Here is a 19,363-nt window from a genome sequence, read left to right on the forward strand (position 1 = left end):
TTAAATAAAATCCTTATTTAAGATAGCTAGTTTGTAACATGTGGACTTCTTCTTACTGATACCATACGACAGAAAATGCAATCCACTCCCATATTGCTCTTGGATATGAACCAAATGCTTCACATTATTAATTTGAAAAATAAACTCGCTATCTGCAGAGTATTAACATTGACTAATTGTTGAGCCCTGTATCCAAGTCCTCCTTCAGTTTTGAGTCCAAAATATTTTCAGTCTATAGGCAGGCATAATACAGTAGGTAGGCCTTAAAGTACAGTATTTTATTTTAAAGTATTTTTCCTAAGTACTTTACACCACTGTTGAAGGTCTAACATAATTCTCATAAGCATAGCCTATAGTAATAATTGTTGTATTCAAGTTTTCCTCTCGTATGCTTAATGTATTATAGTGTATTTAATAGTATGTTTGGAAATTGTTATGTTGTATTATAGAGAAAAAGCTCCTGATCCTCAACTCACCTCATCTTCAGGTAACACAAGGTAGAGGTATTTCTCATTCTGAAGGGAGGAGGTGGAGCGCATCTTCAGCAGACCTTTATAAGGACGAGGATAACGCGCCGCGCCAGACACGTGTGGATGCCAAGAGATTGCCAACATCTCAGAAACTGTATTCATTTCTATTCAGTCTGATGGCCTCATATTCAAAACAAGTATTGCTATTTTTTATTGTCGTTTTTATCAAAGAAGGCAGATGTGTTTGTAATTTACAGTGCTATTCCTGTAGAGAGCAGTAGATAGTTTTCTAAAAATGGTTTTATGCGCGCCCATACTGTATACATAAGCGGAGGGAAGAGAAATCCTATCAGTTCTCTTGATTCCATTTCACTGTCGAAACGATACTGGAGCACTTTTTTTGCACACTCTTAAAGGAAAATCCCAAATAACGAGCACCTAGCGACTTTGTTTAAGTGCAATAGAGGAACTGTACTAGACAGTTTGCCCGTACGCGGTGCGTTGCGGAGGGATTTAGATAGAAAACCCTAGTGTTGTGCAGTTGCATTCCCTACCACTTCACTTGCGCTGGATACGGGGAGGCTTTGACTTTTTTCATCCAGGTTTCTGTCTCAAAACAACCGTATTCTCGTCTAAATCAGCTGAAGAACCTGACGGGTGAGTCTCATTGGCACATACTTGCTTCCAAACGTGTACTACCCACCTTGCATGTTGCATTTGTGCGTATTCATCTGTCCAAGCTAGCCACTGTAGCTGCACGGTTTGACAGATCAGCAGCACCATGTAGGCTACAGTATAGCTTCAGTTTGGCCTCCTAAAGTTTGGTTGCTAAAATATAATCCGCCGCAATTAGGCTTCTGTTGTTGTTAGTGTTTTCATTGTGGATGCAGTTGTGTAAAATGCAGATAGTCCGTGTGCAATGTGTTCACATAGTCCATTGAAGGGCCTAATTTGGATTTATGATACTGCACACAAGCACGCACGCACACACACAAACACACACGCGTGTATGTGCGTCTTTGTCTATTAGTGTGTAGGCTATGCGGTATGTCTTTTTGTGTAGGAGGTTCAAATATTATTTTGGCATAAAATTAGACAGTAAATGTCATATTGTTCAAAGCTGTTGTGGGTATGTTTGTAACACATTTGCAGAAAATACTTTCGATAACTTATATTGACTCTGACAACTTCCAAGGGTTACTGTACAAATTACACATCCCATTTGCTATGATACTGCAGAATGAAAGTGATAATTCTAGGACTATAACTACATTAATATTGATAGGATAAWACAATTTTCGGTCTGACTCTCATAGTGCGTAATAATACAATATTGGCCTGAAGAATATAATGGAACACATGGCAGTTATGCACTGCCAGATCATTTAGCCTTCTTTAGGAAATTCACGAGTTACTGTGGAATGCTAATAGCGTGCTACAATGTTACTTACTATTCTATTGTAATAAATGTGTTGTACGTCTGTTTTTCTTAGCGCTGTCAAACAGTAATGACCCTTAAATGTCCTTTAAAGGAATTTCTCCTCTTTCTTTCCTTAGCACTTTTACATCTGTCATACTATGGACCCATATTTCAATTCTGACAGCTATATTACAATGGCTCAGGTTTTTATATCCAATGCACATTCAGCGCACGTCCTCTCTCTGCATAGAATGTTGAAGTTCTTGATCTTCAAAGACTTCAATGACCAATGGAAGGCTTTTGTTTTGTGCTGATTCAAATTGACAACTCGAAGATAGAATGCCTTTTCTTTTGACATTGTCAGTATGCAAGCAAGACGACCTCCCAAGTCGTTTTCTCGGGGATAGCCTGATAGCTGTTTTCATTCGTGAGGAATATATTTTTCCCTAGCTTCATGATAAAACCTAAATACAGCGAGCCCTTGGCTTTCATCCAGATTTCCACCTATACAGTACATGAATCATTACCTACTTGTTTAAAACCCCGTGTTCTTTGCCTCTGTTGATTATTAGCCTTGGTCAAATCAGACATTACATCATAAAAAAAGTTCTGAAAGCATACTCTTACAAATAAACCCAATTGTGAGCTTTGGAAAGCATCTGTAATCACATTTTAGCACTTGTGTACAGTAACTCAGCCTCCTACATTTTGAGTTCCATCACAAAGAAATGAATGTCTCATGTCTTCAGTACATGGTCTATTACATGTGTATTAGTGCATACTGTTTATGTTTGGCATGGGGGAATATCAGTAAGCATAAGGGATGAATAAGAGAGAAAGAGAGCGGTATTGGCCGGTGGAGCAGTCATTCTGTAGCCCAATGTGACCTGCTCCCCTCTGTGTGTGTGTGTCTGTACAGTGTGTGTGTGTGTATTTGAGATGGCTGGCAGGCTGGCCCTCTTCAGGGGTGCTGAGGTGACCTTCTTCAGCCTCTCTCAGCTTATTTTTGTCTACAGTACTGTATATGTCTCTGTCTCTCTCTCTCTTTTGGTTCCTCTCTCTCTCTCTGTTTCTCTGTCTCTCTGTCTCGCTCTCTCTGGCTCTCTCTCTCTGTATGGGGCAGTGGTGCTGAAAGCTTAGAAAAAGTTCAGTTATATAAGCAGGCTATGCAGTGCAGCCGATGTCCTGATCTGAATCCACTGTATTATGATGTAAGAGAGAGCAGAAAAGAGCATAGCAGAGGAGCCTAGAGAGAGACAGGGGCATGCTGGGTAGTCAAACATGTCGAACCCTTTCCTGAACACTCTAGGGCTTGGCTGAGAGTGGGCAGTGGGGCCAGACTGGAATTCGACCAGATTTCATTAGTGTCTTACTTGTATAATATTGACTGAGACTGGACAATGTACTGTCTATGAGAATTATGTATTTGGTTCCAATGTTCTTAGCATTGACAGTGAATGTTTTTAATGTTGCCTGACTTGACTTGAATACAGTGCAGCAGAGTTAGTCATACAACACATGCCCCCGAAGCACTCTTGCGCGATTGTCTCTGCTCTTGTCTATGATTAATTAGATTATATCACCCCATATGCCATGCGCTCACAGGTTGCTCTCACAGTCTCCGTTCAGAAAAGCGCAGGCAGTAAAGCACACAATGCCATCAGCTGATCTGCATGTTTTTGCTCTGCTGGGAACATTGACAGTATTTGGGGCACGTTGTCTTTTTTAACGTCAGACAACATTCTAAGCTGGATAAACCTATATCAAAGTCCATTTGATTGATAGCTTCGGATGAAGGGAGAAATGGTCCCATAGATGTGAGCGGATAACATTTTTGATTGTTTGACTGGTTATTGGTAAATTTTTAAAATTTAACTAGGCAAGTCAGTTAAGAATAACTAATTCTTATTTACAATGAATGCCTACCCCAGCCAAACCCTAATCCGGACGACGCTGGGCCAATTGTGCCCTAGAGGACTCCCAATCACGGCCGGTTGTGATACAGCCTGGAATCAAACTTTATTGGTTTATTCGGTTCCCCAATAGCTTTTCTTCCTGGGGTCCACAAAAAAACRCAAAACGTGACAGGTAACAAAACACAGATACACTGATAGACAAGAAGAGTTTCACAAACTTAAAATACAACAATATACAAACAATAGTTAGCATTGTCTGTCCTGACAATCAGTGCCTTCAGAAAGTATTCATACCCCTTGACTTATTCCACATTTTGTTGTGCTACAGCTAGGGCTAGGCAGTATACTGTATTTGACTATATACCGGTATTGATGCACAGACTGGTTTGGGTTTTGACTTTACATTCTATAATGGTATTTGAATGTTTGGTTTGTTAAATGTGATATGCCGCGTGTAACGTCGATTTTTAGAGTTTACACCGCTACTTGAGTAAACCCTTTTCACTTTCTCTCTCTCTCTCTCCATGCCACTTTCCACACAGACCCAGCCCATGTGTTGCTGCTTGACCACAAGGCACTTGCGTTCAGTCTGCATGGTCAATGCACCACATGCAACATGTTGTTTCCACTTTGCTTCTTAATATAAATCCACAAGCACTCTATAATTACACTATTACATCTGCAAACAGCTAGTTTGTCTTAGCAAGTTTTAGCTAAATTGTTTTAGCCGCTAATGCTAATCGCTAGTAAGCTGACTAGCTAGCCTGATACCAGTGTCGGTGTAGGCCTAAATCACCACTTGTTTGTGCAACAATATCTTTTAAGTCAAAGAGGAATAGGTGAAGCATTGGCTACATGAAGAAACATTTCATGTAGCCAAAGATTACAGGGTCCATGGCTGTCCCCGACTAAAAAAAATAATGGTCGACCAAGAGTCGTCTGTTCTTTCGACCAATCGATTGATCTTTTTTTGTTGTTGCCATATATAGACACATCCTATGTGTTTCAATCAAATCAACTATATGCACTGAGATTGTCTAATGCTTTAAGGGCACTGTTTGATTAAATAATTAAGACACACAAATGACTAGAGGTAGTCTGACCGCAATTGATTTGACTGTGAAGTGCTGGGCTCAGACTTGCTGTGCTGTGTTAAAGAAATGACAGCGAGTGACTGTGACTAGTACCCATTGTCTCTCTCTCCTCCCTGCTGCAGCGATCATCACAGAACATCAACAGTGTCTATCATGCTGTCCGTGTTGCTGAAGATGCAACATAATTGCAGCCAATTCTGACTGAAAAGTTCTGTTATCGAAATCCCTCATTTTGTTTAGGAAAAACATTCCCTATTCCCTCAACCCTTGCTCTCTTTACGTGACAGATTGTATGGGATGAGTTGGACCGCAGAGTGAAGGAAAAGCAGCCAACAAGTGCTCAGCATATGTGAGAACTCCTTCCAGACTGTTGGAAAAGCATTCCTCATGAAGCTGGTTTAGAGAATGCCAAGAGTTTTCAAAGCTGTCATCAAGGCAAAGGGTGGCTACTGTGAATATAAAATATAAAATATATTTTGTTTAACAAGTTTGGTTACTACGTGTTATTTCATAGTTTTGATGTCTTCACCATTATTCTACAATGTAGTAAAAATAAAGAAAAACCCTGGAATGTGTTTGTGTGTCCAAGTTTGAACTGGTACTGTATGTAATGGTGAATTGATAGACACTAACAATCAAAAGGAAAACAATTCACACAATGAAGTTCTTTTTATTTTATTTTATTTTAATTGATCCTYTACTTAACTAGGCATGGCAGTTAAGAACAAATTCTTACTTACCCCGGCCAAACCCTAACCCGGACGACACTGGGCCAATTGTGCGCCGCCCTATGGGACTCCCAATCACAGACGGTTGCGATACAGCCTGGAATCAAACCAGGGTCTGTAGTGACTCCTCTAGCACTGAGATGCAGTGCCATTAGACCGCTGCGCCACTCGGGAGCCCAAAATGAAACATTGAATGTGCACTAATTGGCGTGAGAGAGCACATTCCGGCGCGAGACGCTCCTAAGCGTCTAAGCCAGACTCCCCTACTAAACTCAAGATTTTAAATTATACCCAAGACACATGATCTTCACACATACTGTAAGGAATAATCACAAATGGTTTCAGGTTCCAAGCAGTAGCAATTTATGGGAAACCAATGCAATTTCGAAATGTTCTCAAATTGCTTGGCGTGCCAAGCCGCCGTGCTTCTACACCTGCATTGCTTGCTGTTTGGGGTTTTAGGCTGGGTTTCTGTACAGCACTTTGAGATATCAGCTGATGTAAGAAGACCTTTATAAATACATTTGATTTGAAGGCAAATACCCTCGCGGAATGTGTGCCTTACTTTGGAGATGCCTGTCTTATAATGATGGACTGTACCATCCCAGGACAGCTTGACAAAAACAATCTCAGTCGACCAACAGCCTATCGACCAAACAATCAACCAGACGACTAAATGGGTTCAATGAAAAAGCTAGTTAGCTACCACATGTTCTTGTCAAGCCGTCAACAGAGTAGCTAGCAAGCAACAAGATATGACAAATAACAGTCTAAAAACCACTTGAGGACAAATAAATCAGATTTGACCGTTCAGACACAAGTCGCATTGGAAGGAATCAGATTTGTATTTGACTTCAAATAATCTACGAAGGTGGTTTGAAATGTGGCTTGTAATATCCAATTCCATGTGCTTTTTGGCTGTTAAGACTGCAGGAAAAATAACAGATTCGAATCGGATATGCATTATTTATGTGAACAAGGCTTAAGATGCTCTGACATTCCTCCCCTCTGTCGCCATGTCAACATCTTCACAATGAAATGACCCTGAGGAAGGTGGAAATGTGTTGGTCAGATGGCTTTTGTCTTGTACAACATAATAATGGATTTTAAAGGGTTAACCAGGAGTGCTATGTTAAAGTATTTATTAATTACCAAGAAGAGGACTTGCATCCAAATAGCACCCCTTCTACCTCACAATAAGCATAATTGGCATTTTCTCCAACTAGCAACTTGTCTGTTGCCTTGCTCCTTGGATGCAGTGATTGATACAGGGCCCCAAACATTTTCATCCCAAATACAATGAACCTCATGAACAGTGTAGGTACCTGTTAACATCTCAGTGTGAACGTGAGTGAACTGGCGGTTGAATAACTTATGGTGACGTCCATACAGTACAAACAAAGCTTTGACAGGCCTCTCTCAGCTTGTGCAGAGTGCAACGCAGCCCCAAACTACAGATGAGCATACCTTCGTCGAACATTACAGAACTGATCAGTGCTTGCTGCGATGGCGGTCGCGTGTCTTTGAGATAACACACTACCACAGACAACCACAACCACACTCGCACATAAACACACCACCACCAGCAAACCGTCTGCGTTTTGCTTTCAAAGCCAAATGTGGCTTTCCAAAGCTCACTCAACGCCTCGCTCCAGCCAAGCCGAGCTAAGCCTCCTCTCTTCATTTCCTAGCAGGCAGGGGCCCCTATAGCTCTTCTGTTTCTGCTCCTTTTTATTTGCTTGTTTCTCCTCGGCCGGAGTTTCCATGCAGACGGCTGCCAGAGAGCGCCCTCCTCCTCCCCTCTTCTTTCTTCTTCCCTCTCCCAGTACAATCATGACTGCGAGACTCTCATGAGCCCTCTCTCCCTCTATGCCCCTCTCTCTCTTGCTCTCTCTCTTTCTCTGTGTGTCTTTTTCTGCAGCCAACCTCAGCTCACAGGGGAAAATAATTAGATATAAAACATCCTTTTATTGGACGGGGAGAGTTGAGAGGCTGTTTTACACAGCTACACCTCTCTATTACTAACAGCAGTCATGCAGCCCCGGCCCTGGCTATGACTGCTTGCTCCCTCCAGCTCCACAACCCCTTTCATGAGCAGGAAGACTTGGTGTGCGGGACGGGCGCTTGATTTTTTGCCAGGGCGATGGCTTTACGAGTGGGAGTCCAACTGACACTGGATGGCACGAGCCTGGTAGCCACTCTGTTTATGTTCACGCACTGGGAGAGAAATGAAGTCGTGACAGATTTGCGGAGATGTCACAGGCAAGAGTGGGGAAGGCCATGAAGTCGGTTGGTTGACTGACTGGCGTAGTATAACGCAGTATAAAGATTTTCTCCTGACTACAACTAGTTTAGTCTACCCAGACTATCAATATCATCATTAAAGACACCGGTAGTAGTGTAATCTTTACTATCTTTTCAAGGAATGTCTTCCTTGTAGTATCCAAATGTATTAAGTGTATTTTCATAATTGAATGATGATATTATTATGGGTTTTCTCACTAATCAGCAAATACTGAAGCAAAAGCGCAAAGATCAATGCCGACTCTAGTAACTCTAGGTGCTTATAAAATGGGATGATTAGAATGTTGTCAGTGGACCAAGTTCTTGCCATGGCTAATCAGCTATTGCAGTTCCCTGCTCCTGGGAACCCAAATGGCTGCACATTTTTGTTTTTGCCCTAGTACTACACCCGATTCCAATAATCAACTCATCATCAAACCATTGATTAGTGGAATGAGGTGTGCAGTGCTAGAGTAAAAACAACCTGGGGACAACCTGGGGACCTGGACCTTTGGGTCCCCAGGACCATGAATAGGGATCACCGAGCTATTGTATCTTGCAGTTTGTAAATAGGTCATCGTTGTATTGCTGTATAAAAGGTGCTTGAGTGAATAGTGAACTGCAATTTTTTTTTATTAACATCCAACAGCTTTGTATTGTACCTCCTGAATTGTACTGTACATGTTCATCTTTTTTTTTCTTCTCACCCATTATTTGAACTTTGTCAACAAGCACTTACTCAATTAGCATTCTTAGGCTGCATTTTGCCTTGTAAGATTAATCAAACTGCAGTCAACCGGGTAGGAATCGACGAAGTAGCACAGCAGTTTACATAAGATAACCACGATCTTAGCTCTCCATTACTTAAAGAACTCCCAATCAGGGTGGGAGAAAAAAATGTGTGGCTACGGCGAAGAAACATTAGCTTTTTATTGCCTAGTTTTTTTCTATTCTTTCATGCTTCAGGAAATTCGCATGGACTTATTCCAGGGGCACTCCCTCCACCTCTTGATCATTTTCCTTTTATTGCGCCTTTTGATTTTAAGGCCGCTTCTTACACTGGGGTCCTATTTTTTACGCTAAATGGCTGCATAGACAAGGCYAAATAAGAACTCTTTGTTGCAGAGTCGGCCCTTAAAACTGAAACATGCAGCTTTTCATTAAAGCCAATTACAAACATGGAGTGAATGGACCTAGGGATAATGTGTGTGTGTATGTATGTGTGTGTGTGTGCATACAAAAGGTAGTTACACCCCCCTCCACCAATCCCATCCCACCCGAAGACCTAAGGGATCAAACTGAATAAACATACATGGGGAAAAAAGAAGGAAAGAAAAATAAAAACCCATGAGCAATATATCACAACGTGAACACCTTTCTAATATTGAGTTGCACCCCCTTTTCCCCTCAGGACAGCCTCAATTCGTCGGGGCCTGCACTCTACAAGGTGTCGAAAGCGTTCCACAGGGAATGCTGGCCCATGTTGACTCCAACGCTTCCCACGGTTGKGTCAAGTTGGACCATTTTTGACACACGCAGGAAACTGTTGCGTGAAAAACCCAGCAGCATTCCAGTTCTTGACACACTCAAACCAGTGAGCCTGGCACCTACTACCATACCCCATTCAAAGGCACCTAAATGTTTAGTCTTTAACCTGTCTCTTCCCCTTCATCTACACTGATTGAAGTGGAACCCACAAACACCAGGGTTGTAGGTTTGATTCCCACGAGGGACCAGTACAACAACATGCACTCACTACTGAAAGTCGCTCTGGATAAGAGCATCTGCTAAAATGTGTAATGTCATAGAAAGAGCAGGTGTTCCTAATGTTTTTGTATGTCAGATGAGGGATGATAAACCTTTTTAACAAAAGTGAGACAATAGGGCTTGAAATGACTGCAATATTTCTAAATATAGTAACAATCAAATTATAAACGACTTACTATAAGATTTCACCTTTCTTATAACTGTCAAATAAATATGATCATACTTAGCGATAGTACAATATTGGCACCATTTCATATAACTAAGGACAGACTTCTCTGCCAAACGTCCACTGAGCGACGCAGACGCCATTCAAATATGTGCAGACTCATTAAAACTTCGGCTTTAAGTACAAAGTCATATCTGTGACCAAGAGACAGTGGTCTGGTTTAAATGCTGAGAGATTTMTTTTGTATTTTTTTCCTGTTGATCCATATGAGAACATCACAGCGAGATGAAACTGCTATTGTGGCATCCGCTAGACTCTCCCGTTTCATATGCAAGCACAGCCACGAGGTTCACAGGCACAGGAAATCGTTCCTTTGTCTGGATAGGTCAGAACATGTGACGTGTTGCTCCCTATTCAAATAGACGATTTCCTGTGTCTGTGAACCTCACAGCAGGGTTCAATACTGCGACCAAAACAGTCGCATTTGCCAACGTTTGACTTGGCAGTGTGACACACATTTTGTATTGGTTGCAAGGGTGCCTGTGCCATATTTTTTTAACTGGTCATGTTCGTTTTTGGTTCACAATTTGCTTATTTTTTTATGATCATGATTTATTTAAATAGGCTGTCTGTGTGTGTCAGAGCTCGACATACACATAGCCAAAAGTATGTGGACCGGGCAGAGAGTGTGCAGCTCTCAAACAGCTGGTTGTTGCGTGGAGCGAAGACTGACAGCGGTAGAAGCATGAAAGTGTAGGAAAGGTGTTCCAAGTTATGCTATTGACCAGTAGGCCTAAATGCTAAAACAAGAATGGATAAATCTTGGTTCAATATTTGCGATGCGCAGTTCAGTCATCGTGGAATTAGCCTACCTTGAAATCAGACATTTCCTCGAGGCTCTTTGGTCCTTGAAAAGTAATTGACGTTATGGTAGCCGATTTAGAAGTTATACTTCTCCCCCAAAAATGATTCTGTGATTTTAATTTCTGATCAGCTTTTCTGGGAGTTGTAGGCTTCAAGTTGGTCTTCCATACAAAGCGTTCCCTTACAAAGGACCCGGATTTTGGTCACTTTCTCATTTTAAAACATGATACAGTAACCCCTCAATAACTTTTCAACATCTCAAATGGCGAGACTGACTGGCTACCACATCGACAGACATCTTAAAGTGGTAATGCATACTTTTTTCATACATTTTGGGGGGAWTTTTTTTCTATAGGCTATTACAACAATTACATATGAAATGTAGGTTCTTGAACATTACAATTAAGTGCTTTAAAAAGTGCTTGAAAGTCCTTGAATTTAATTTGCCTATGTCTGTATGAACCTTGTATAGGCTGCTTGGCACAACCTTCAAATGAAAGATTTGTGTTGCCGTTAGCGATGTTAATAATAGCCTAACCGGCTTCCAGTAGATGGAAAGGCAATTAAAAGGTAACTACAAAGTAGCCTATGCCACCTAGCAGAATCATGATTGTTTGCTTTGCATCAATCCCGTGGTCATTTGTTTTGAAAACTCCATCACAAGTGCACTACAGAAACACCACTAGCTAAACACAACTGTCTGGCTGGTGAGCACCATAATTAAAGGTTAACTACACAAAATCTAMATTTCTCAGATTTTTCCAAGACCTCAACAACTGACCCCTGATGTGGTTTAAGCATTGTTGTGGACTTAGACAATCCAGTCTTGTTGTTTTTCTATAAGAAAAAGTGTGATTTTGAGAGTGCAAACATGAAAAAACYTCTCCCCGTTTAATTTTTTTGGTCGTGGTATCGGTTTTGTATCAAGTATTAGTATTTGTTTAATTGCCCTCTAGAGGATTTTGCACTTCATTTGAACATTCTATTTTCTTTGCTGTTACAGTAAATCTATCCAAATCAATGTAAGAACACAAGGGCACGCACATTTATTAGCCTGGTTCTGTATGGAATTCAAGCACATTATGGGACACAAACCAGGTCATTATCAATTATTTAAGAATATATATATAAAAAAATTGGTATGGCCAAATCATGTGCTAACTGAAAAAGTTTGTAGCACCAGTGCCACCAGTGGAAAAAGTTAGTGTTGAACCCTGCCTCATAGCTGCGCTTGCTATAGTGTATATGAATCAAGACAACCAGCGCTTTAGGGAGTATAAAACAATTGATGTTGAGCCATTCACACTGTGCGCTGTGCACAGAACCGGTCCAGAACCACTCAAAGTCCCCTATATAGAGGACTTAACATCTATGAGGGTCTTGAAATGAACAAAGACTATCATCCCCGTAGATATCACCCAGTACATAAATTCCCCTATCCTTCATTGAGGAAAACGTCTTGATCGACGACAAAGTAAAAGATCTGAGTTGTTAAAAATAGGGGACCCCCGCATGCCATTTACATGAGATATTAAAGGATTTTTCTGCAGTGCGCCAGGTAGTAAGTAACCAGCTGTGGAACCAAAACGTAGCTTCAATTGTTTGATAGAAATATTCGAAAATAGGAGATCTTGGAATCTCCAAGGGTGCACCAAACCTTCCTCCAAAGCACGCCATGACACGGTAGAAGAAGAATCAAACCAAGTGACTTGAGGGCATAAGCTAAAAGACCAGTAATATAATACAACATTTGGAAGAGGTAAACCTCCATCTTTGTATTGTTGAGAATTGTATACGCAGGTGTTTGCCCTTCCAAATGAACTTGGAGATAACTGAATGCCGTTTCCTCCAGTATCCCACAGGGGGATCTAGCGGCAACATTGAGCTGACAAAATGAACACGGGGAAGCACATTCATTTTAATAACAGCAATGCGAGCTCGAAGGGAATTTGGCAAGCTAGACCATATGTCTAGATCACAAGTAACCTTATTGATTGTGTCTGTGTGGTTTCTCTTAGCAATAACATTTCAGGTGGGAAGAATCTCAACACCAAGATATTTGAAATTCTGAACTAGTGAGATAAAGAGATAAAAGCAGGGAGACTGGTAGACTTGCAGCCTCATTGAGTGGCAATAGAGCGGATTTCAGCCAATTGATCTTCAAATCTGGTAAAAAGTTTGAATGCCTTATTAAGCTTTTACTTTACTGGGTTATGACAGCCTGACTCCTTTTGACTGCCACTACACCGCTTACTGCAGGCTGCTTCAGTTGGAGAGCGCCACAGTTTTTGGTCACATTTCTGGCTCTCTCCCTCAGTCCCACGTTGGTTTCCCTGGGGGCGATGAACAGAGAGATGTGTATAAGATATTCATTTGGCTACAGAGAGAGAGTAACTGAAAGTGCTGATGTTGTCCCTCCATCACTTTTTTTTTTTACAGGACATGACCCTTTGCCCAGTGGGCCTCGATCCCATTCCCAAACTTTCCTGCATCATCGTATTGTTCAGCTGCACATGATTACACTCCAACTGAGTTACATGCGACAGTTATCCATGCCTGTGACACCGATTTTGTTTTGATCCCCCCCCCAAGATTCTGARATCTGATAGGTCGTCTGAATATATTGATCATTTTGACCAAGACGTGCACTGACAGCAAGACTCATTCATCTCACCGGAGAAAGCATCCGAGCAAGCGATACAGCGCTCCTCTGTCTTAGTATTTGTAGCCCATGTATCTGATGCTGTTTGGCCAAAATGAATATGACATGTCATACTCTTTTTGGCCAGACAGCATCAGACACATGGGCTACAGATACTAAGACAGAGGGGCGCTGTTTGCCTCGCTTGGATGATTTCTCTGGTGAAATAGATTTAGTCTCTTGCGAATTGAAGGAACATAATTTTTTTTATTGTAAACATCTGTGGGGAAGCCTGGCTTCCCTTGGCATTCATGAATACAAACAAGACAAGCTCGTTTTACACACAGGAGGTCCTGTTAAAAAAAATAGAGACCCCTGAATGTCACTGTATAATTCACACTCTGGATGGCCTTTTCAAGTGAATTTACTGCTGTATCCTTATATAAAATCCTGACCTTGAATGCAAACACTGTAACACGACTTTTGAAATTGATTTATTATATATTTGAACAGGGACGCCAAACCTAAAAGTTGACGCATTTACCGCATTGCATCGTTATAATTATATCTATTGACAAAATCCACCTTGCATCGATTTAGGTTCAAAATGTTATGGTGCCGCTAAACTGGGTCTGTGCCCCACTTTGGCCACCCTATTCAAAATGTTCTGGACACGCCACTGCCTGTGGTGAAATGACCTTGTAAACCACAGTAATTAGTTGAACACCTACAGTAATCGATCACTACCACTGATATTATTATCATATGAGTTTTGATACTAATTAATGCAACACATGAACAGAACATGATACAGTATGCACTGTACAGTATGCAGATCATTTACAGTGATCTATTGTAGTAGATTTTCTGTTGTGGGACTGTGTGTGTGTGTGTGTGTGTGTGTGTGTGTGTGTGTGGGTGTGCGCGCGCGTGCGTGCGTGTGTGTGTGGGGAGAGAGTGTAGTTTAAGGTGACTTGATGAAGGTAACATTGCAATTTATTTTGGTTGTGGTGTGTGTGTGTGTGTGTGTTGTGTGTGTGTGTGTGTGTGTGTGTGTGTGTGTGTGTGTGTGTGTGTGTGTGTGTGTGTGGTGTGTGTGGTGTGTGTGTGTGTGTGTGTGTCGGTTTGAATTCTCATTGTATCCTCATGGGTGAGTGGATGCATTAAAACAATTAACAAAGCGAGTCACACTATTTTATCAGGTGATTAATACACATTTACATTTCCTGTGCAGATATAGAGCACATATAATTTGCATACCATTAGTGGTGATTGTTGTTAGCTATTATACCATTACCAACAAGTAAAAAAAGTCAACGGCCATGTCTTTGACTGTGACACACCATAACTGTTGACACATCTTTCATATATTTAAATAGGGCCTAAAATGTACTCTTTTAATACATTTTTTTGCCACTCAGATTTTTTACCAGACAAAATATTTTTTTATGCTAAAATGAAGAAGTAATGTGATATATTGTTTGACTTTATTTCATTTTTTGTGTCCTGAGGCTTGTAACCAAAATATCACAAATGAGACAAAATGTTTCACTTGCCCCTTTAAGGGCGGCAGGTTGCTGTGGTAACGCGACTCCAGTCACGTTTGTGCCTATAGATACTGACTAGTATCTGCCTTGTTTCTCTTCCCTTGCTGTTGAAACTCAAACATTGAAGAACAACTTATCTTGTGAAAAAAAACTATGCAAATAGCCAAGAAATACAACTACAAAGTCTCACTTCAGTAGACTTTAGTTTCAAGTAAATTAGATCAACTTTTATGCCTGTGCGCAGCTTATCGAAAAATGAATCGGCCACTCATGTCTTCAAGCGCTCACAGCCCCCAGCCATGTAGTGCTGCAGCGCGAGGCAGAAATACCTCGAAACACCTACTGCAGCATTTATTTTGCTATAAATGTGATCATCTTGACTTTTTATTCACAAATGCGACTGAAATGCTTGCACTGTGGAGCAGTGACCACCCGCCCGCATTTGGCGGGTGTTAATTTTAGGCCCTGGTGCTGTGTCATTGCATGAAAAAGACCTGTGTACAACACCAAGAAGCTATTTACAACCCAATTAAGGCACAAAAACTTGCGCTACCAATGTAGGGCATGCGTGCACTGAATCATCGTTGCTTAGTTTTCATAATCTTCCCGAATGCAGGCTTCGGTGTCAGATTGACAGAAATGCTGTTTAATTAGCCAAGGCTGTTTAATTAACAAAGGCGTTAGAAAGGCGTCTCACCTGAGGCTAGGAGTAACTTGGGAATGCTCCATGGACATTAAGTACAGTAGAGTAGGCTGGGCAAGAAACCAATATGTTTTGTGCGTGTGTTTGTTTGTTTGTGTGTGTGTGTTTGGGGTGTTTTCAATCCCTACCTGTTTGTATCGTTTGCCAAGTGGTCTGGACTAAAGAAAAAGGAATATTGCCAAATGCCCTGGGTGGGGGAGTGTCCCTCCAKGTTGCTTGCTTGGATGTGTGAGTATACTTACTGTACATGACCAAAGGGTTGTGTGTGTGTCTGCCGAGCGACAGTGACATACTGTTCCATTCAATTCACTGTATGGGCCTGTATGAGCATATACGTGTGCATATGGATTTAAGATTTTGATAGACGTTTAGGTGCTGTGTAGGTGTTTATGTTTTCATATGAAAGGGCAGATCATATGCATCTCTCACTATAGTTGCCCTTGATGTGAGGAAACGTCCGATTACTGCACTGTGGTTACTGCACTATGGTTACTGCACTGTGATTACTGCGGTTTTCAGTGTTTCCCCTAGGATTGTTTTTATCGTGGGGCAGAGTGAAATGTTTTAGTTTTAAAAACAAGTTTCCAGCAATTCTACACATTTTGTCATGGGCCATTGACCAAAAATCTACTGGCACTAACATAATTTCTACTGGTCTGGACATGTGTAGTTTTTAAATGCATTGGGGTCATGCAGGTTGGCATGCTTTCTCTCTGTATTCAGCTAATAATAGGCTATATTTGGTTATATATTGAAAAGCTGTGTAATATAATTTAGCAATGTAAGTCATTACTCTCATCTTTAGAATTGMATTGTATTAATTGCATTCCTTTTTGTTTCTAAAGTATGGAATTTTGAGAGAGAAAATGTGTACATCTCGAAATAGGCGCTGCTATTTTAAAGCTGCAATAAGTAACTTTTTGGGTGACCCGACCACATTCATATATAAATGTTAGTTATAGATCTGTCATTCTCATTGAAAGCAAGTCTAAGAAGCTGTTCTGCTCTATGTGCGCTATTTCTATGCTTACAATATTTTTGGGGTTATGGAAAATATATTTCACAGCGGTATAGATGGTACAATGATTCTCTACACCAGTGGTTCCCAAACCTTTTATAGTCCCGTACCCCTTCAAACATTCAACCACCAGCTGCGTACCCCCTCTAGCACCAGGGTCAGCGCACTCTCAAATGTTGTTTTTTTGCCATCATTGTAAGCCTGCCACACACTATACGATACCTTTAGTAAACATAAGAATGAATGTGAGATTTTGTCACAACCCGGCTCGTGGGAAGTGACAAAKAGCTCTTATAGGACCAGGCACAAATAATAATGTAATTGTAACGTCCTGACCAGAGTTATTATGTGTTTTGCTTGTTTAGTGTTGGTCAGGACGTGAGCTGGGTGGGAATTCTATGTTGTGTGTCTAGTTTGTCTGTTTCTGTGTCCAGCCTAATATGGTTCTCAATCAGAGGCAGCTGGTAATCGTTGTCCCTGATTGAGAATCATATATAGGAGGCTTGTTTGGTGTTGGGATTTTGTGGGTGATTGTTTCCTGTCTCTGTGTTTGTCTGCACCAGATAGGTCTGTCTCGGTTTTTTCACATTTGTTATTTTGTATGTTGTTTGTAGTGTTTCACTTGTTCTTTAATTAAACATGTTGAACAGTAGCCGCGCTGCACTTTGGTCCTCTCCTTCACCCCTGGAAGAAAGCCGTTACAGTAATAATAATCAATAATTTTGCTCTTTATTTAACCATCTTACATATAAAACCTTATTTGTTCATCGAAAATTGTGAATAACTCTCCACAGGTTAATGAGAAGGGTGTGCTTGAAAGGATGCACATAACTCTGCAATGCTGGGTTGTATTTGAGAAAGTCTCAGTCTTAAATAATTTTCCACACACAGTATGTGCCTGTATTTAGTTTTCATGCTAGTGAGGGCCGAGAATCCACTCTCACATAGGTACGTGGTTGCAAAGTGCATCTGTGTCTTAACAGCGCGATTTGCCAAGGCAGGATACTCTGAGCGCAGCCCAATACAGAAATCTGTCAGTGTCTTCTGATTAAATTTTKATGAGGCTCTCTTGTTCAGATATCGGTAAGTGGACTGGAGGCAGGGCATGAAAGTGATAACTATTCCAGTTGTTTGTGTCATCCGTTTTGGGAAAGTACCTGCGTAATTGCGCACACAACTCACTCAGGGGCTTCGCCATATATCACATTTGACATTGTCCGTAAGCTTGAGTTCATTTTCACACAGAAAATCATACAATGATGTAAAGACCTGTGTGTTGTCCTTGTTAAAGTTAAATATTTTAACCTGTTATGGCTGCAAGCCCGACGCCGGTACACCTATGACAACATCCAGCTCAAGCTCAAGTGCAGGGCGCGAAATTCAAAATCTATTTTTTTTTAATATTTAACTTTCACACATTAACAAGTCCAATACAGCATTTGAAAGATAAACATCTTGTGAATCCAGCCAACAAGTCCGATTTTTAAAATGTTTTACAGAGAAAACACCACATATATTTATGTTAGTTCACCACCAAATAAAAAAGAGGACAGACATTTTTCACAGCACAAGTAGGATGCAGGTAGCATGCACAAGCCAACCTAACTAACCTAGAACCAACCTAAATAACCTAGAAAAAACTCCCTCAGATGACAGTCCTATAACATGTTACGCAATAAATCTATGTTTTGTTMAAAAAAWKTGCATATTTTAGCTATAAATCAGTTTTACATTACTGCTACCATCATAGCCACCATCATAGCTACAGTCAGAAATCGCACGGGAGTAGCCAGAGAAAATACAGACACCAACGTCAACTAATTACTCATCATAAAACATTTCAGAAMAATATATGGTGGATAGCTAATGAAAGACAAAGATCTTGTGAATACAGCCAATATTTCCGATTTTTGAAGTGTTTTACAGCGAAAACACAATATATCGTTATATTAGCTTACTACAAYAGCTAACACACAGCAGCATTGATTCTAGTAAAACGGTAGCGATAGCACAGTTCGACAGATATATGAAATAGTATCCCAAATAGGGTCCTTATCTTTGTTGATCTTCCATCAGAATGTTCTCCAAGGGGTCCTTTGTTCAGGACCGTCTTTATTTGGATCCAGAACGAACTATTTCCCTCTTGAATTAGCAAGCACACTGGCCGTGCGGTGCTAACCTCTCCTTCTTGAACAAATTCTTGCGACGCATCACGTCTAAAGTCCAGAATAAATTTCAATAATATAATTAAACTATATTGAAAAAACATACTTTAGGATGATATTGTGACATGTATCAAATAAAATCGAAGCCGGAGATCATATTCACCTATAACGACGGTTTTCCAGGAGGCGAATCCAGGTCCAACTTCGCGCCTCCCAAAAAAAATGTATGGTGCACTTCTCACTCCAAGAGGTTGTATTCAATCCCAGAACGAGATAATCAAGTCATTTCTGCTCTCACTTCCGCATGACACCCAGGGGAAGGTGTATGACGTGTTTCTACAGTCCTAAGTGACATGCCCTTTTATAGACAAGCTCTTGAAGAGAGACATCGCTTTTGGAAATCTCACTTCCGGATAGGAAATGGTCTGTAAAAAGAGTTCTGTTTCACTTAGAGAAATAATTCAAACGGTTTTAGAAACTAGAGAGTGTTTTCTATCCAATAGTAATAATAATATGCATATTGTACGAGCAAGAATTGAGTACGAGGCCGTTTGAAAATGGGCACCTCTTTCCAGTTATTC

The 19,363-nt window shown here is 40.8% G+C and overlaps 1 protein-coding gene across 2 annotated transcripts in view; it reads left to right on the plus strand.

Moving 5' to 3' along the window:
• Positions 1 to 819: 819 nt before the first annotated feature.
• Positions 820 to 19,363, plus strand: part of LOC111967678 (thyroid hormone receptor alpha-B) — a 180,758-nt gene continuing 162,214 nt past the window's right edge. For both annotated transcript variants that reach the window (XM_070444841.1, XM_070444842.1), the window contains exon 1: positions 820 to 1,127. The gene's annotated coding sequence lies outside the window, so the exon portion shown is untranslated. The remainder of the gene's footprint in view (positions 1,128 to 19,363) is intronic.

Source organism: Salvelinus sp. IW2-2015, linkage group LG8 (genome assembly GCF_002910315.2).
Source record: "Salvelinus sp. IW2-2015 linkage group LG8, ASM291031v2, whole genome shotgun sequence".
Classification (NCBI taxonomy): domain Eukaryota; kingdom Metazoa; phylum Chordata; class Actinopteri; order Salmoniformes; family Salmonidae; genus Salvelinus; species Salvelinus sp. IW2-2015.